Here is a 3156-nt window from a genome sequence, read left to right on the forward strand (position 1 = left end):
TGGGAAAGAACCAGCCAGGGACTCACAGTGCCACCTGGGATGGGCGAATTCACCATTTCTTCAGCAGCCACCTGGGGCTTATAAAAGCTGCCTTCCCATCTCCTCTTTTGCAAGATCTGGGAAATAATTTAGATCTGATCTAAACAGCGAGTCAAGCAACTCAACCTTGATCCCCACAGTGGGAGCCTGAGTAAATCCAAGGGGCCTTCAAAAAATACATGGAAAAATTAAAGTAAGATAGGGCCTGAGTGAGGCTGGGTGGGGCTAGGGAGCAGGGCTGTGTTGGGCACCCAGTGAGAATAGGGTGGGGAAGTCCCACTGAAGTATACAGTACTGGACGGAGGCTGCCATCCCTCTGACACCCGACAGAAGGCGGCTGGCTCACGCCTGGGTTTGAAATTCACAGGTGCAGTGGGAGCCACCCACAGGAGTCAACCATTCATCGGATCATCTGAATTCAAGTCCATGTCTCAGAAGATCCCGACAGTCAGCGTCATTAACATCTCCTACAGAGACCTAACCTCTGAGGTGACCAGGCGCAGATCCATCATGCTCACCAGGTACCCAAAAGCTCTGCCCCTCCCCTCTCTCTCCTGGCAGGCTTGAGATCCTGTGTCCACCGCCTGCCGAGCTCTACCAAGCTCCTCAATCATCTGCCTGGAGACAGGCTTGCCCTGACAGAGGAAGAAAAGGGCTTGTCGCCCATTGTGGGTAGGATAAGGTGACCAGACAGTCCCGATTTTTGGCGTTTTAAAAAAGTCCCAATTTATCCAGAGCGGATGATCCCTTCAGGACCAGTGGTGTGAGTGGCAATACTGGGAGGGTAGAAGGAGGGTGGGTTGGAAAGAGGGAACCGATTACAAGGATCTACATGTGACCTCCTCCCTGGGGGACGAACAACAGAAAAGTGGGTGGAGGAAGATGTGTCGGACAGGGCAAGATATGACAAAATAACAATTTATAAATTATCAAGGGCACGTGAGGGAGGGGGGCGTGGGGAGGGAGGGGAAAAATGAGGACCTAATGCCAGGGGCTTAAGTGGAGAGCAAATGTTTTGAGAATGATGAGGGCAATGAATGTACGAATGCACTTTACACAATTGATGTTTGTATGGATTGTGATAGGAGTTGCATGAGCCCCTAATAAAATGATTTAAAAATATTTTTTAGGTCCCCATATTTGGAAAGAATGCATGACAAGCTACGGAATGGTCTATTTGGTCCATATAGACCAAATTTTTAATCAAGAACCCCCTCCCCGGCCCCCGGTCAATGGTGTCCCACTTTAAATCTGGTCACCGTAGGGTAGGACGTCTTTAAGTTCTCCAGTAGGTGAGGTCCCTTTGGGTTTGGGGGTGAACTTCAGAGCAGTGGTCTCAATGATGGCTTTGTTCATCTGGTGGGAGCTACAGCCTCCTGGTATAAAAATGTATGATTCTACAGTTTGGAGATGGCACGCAAACCCTCCTGAAGCTGGCCCTCATTTCTTCCTGGCCTGTGTGCTTCCTAACGGCACGGAGAGTGCTGGTCTCATCCACCACCGAGCTAGCGGACATGGAAGCAGTGAATGAGGGAGCCAGTTCTTAGCCGATAGAAAGAAAAGAGCTTCGCCGTGGGCTCACTTGGCTCTAGAGAAAGAGGCCCGCCTGCCCGCCGGGAATGGCACAAGTGGTTGCCAGTTTGGGCTCTAAAGCCCTCCTCTGCTGAGGTTGTTCGCCCTGAGGGGAGGGCTGGCAGATAGACTGCAGGATGCCCAGTTAAGTTTGGATTTCTGAAAGACAAATACTGTGCCAAAGTATGCTCATGCAACCTTCAAGGTAGATTTATATTAAAATTGGGCACTATGAGAGTGCTAATTAAACTGGGCAACCTTTTTCAAAGAAAATTTTTATTCTCAAAATTAGCCCCTATCATGATGCCCTCTCCTCTCTGAAAGGCAAACTCACTGCCATCAAGTCAGTTCTGACGCACAGCTACCCTAGAGAACAGAGTAGAACGTCCCCTGTGGGCTTAAAAGTGCAATTCTTTATGGCTGCGGTTCTCAACCTGTGGGCCGCGACCCCTTTGGGGGTTTGCTACTGTTTGCTAATAACAGTAGCAAAATTACGGTTATGAGGTAGCAACAAAAATAATTTTATGGTTGGGGGGTCAGCACAATGTGAGAAACTGTATTAGAGTCACACATTAGGAAGGTTTGGGCCCACTGCTCTAAGGGCATACAGATGCTGCTGCAAGGAGTCTGTCGTCGGGGAAAGTGGCCTCTTACATGCTTCATGGAATTCTGTGTGTTCAATTCTTTGTTGAAAAAATTCTAATGCAAAAGTGAGAAAGTATCAAAAAGCGGCAACCCTGACACTTGTAGGTTGAGTTCTTTGCGAGTTAACATGATGGGGTTAAAAAAATGATCTGATTAAATCTGGTAAGAACTTCCTCCACACAATCCTGCCCCCCAAATCAGGATTATTCATTTGGAATGTGGACTTCAATCTAATATTTCTCACAGTGCTTCTTGACCTTAGAGTTTATTGGAACTTAAAACTTTAGCAAACGGGCATAAATTATATAAATGTTCTTTGTTAAGACACATAGAAAGGAATTGAAAGTCTTGGCTGATGGGGTGCCGGGTCACTTTGACAGTGCTGGTTCAGTGGCTTTAGTCTCTAGGAGACTGTGCTGACTGCTCTAACACCTACCCAGAAGGGACGAGATGGCATCCTTCTAGGCTGCTCCTAGACGCCAAACAAGCCCTTCCCTTCAGCAACAGTAGGGATCTGCTCCAATGGAAAGATGCAGCCGTAAACCTGTGGTCAGGAGATCTGACTTTGGATTCCGTTTCGGCCTCCTCCTACACACATGAAGTGGGCCAGGCATCCCCTTCTGTCTTCACCCCCTCAGTTTCTAAAGCAGTCTCTGGGACACAGTAGGTAGGTGTTCAGTGAACAGTCAAATCCGCATCTGTAATCACTTGGTCTCATCCTTTGGAAGTCGGGGTCTCCTGAGCCTTCACAGAAGGTGCCTAGTTTACTTTGGCAGAAGGAGAAGAGAACATGGCGGGCTGGTGATGAGCAGGCTGGGCGGAAAGGGAAGCCCATTGAAGGCTGGCTCACCCAGAGAACAGTGAGAATGCAAATGAAACATTGAAATTGCACCTTCCTTG

Source organism: Echinops telfairi, unplaced genomic scaffold (assembly GCF_000313985.2).
Source record: "Echinops telfairi isolate 266 unplaced genomic scaffold, ASM31398v2 ScPeMD7_7424;HRSCAF=8462, whole genome shotgun sequence".
NCBI classification, from domain to species: domain Eukaryota; kingdom Metazoa; phylum Chordata; class Mammalia; order Afrosoricida; family Tenrecidae; genus Echinops; species Echinops telfairi.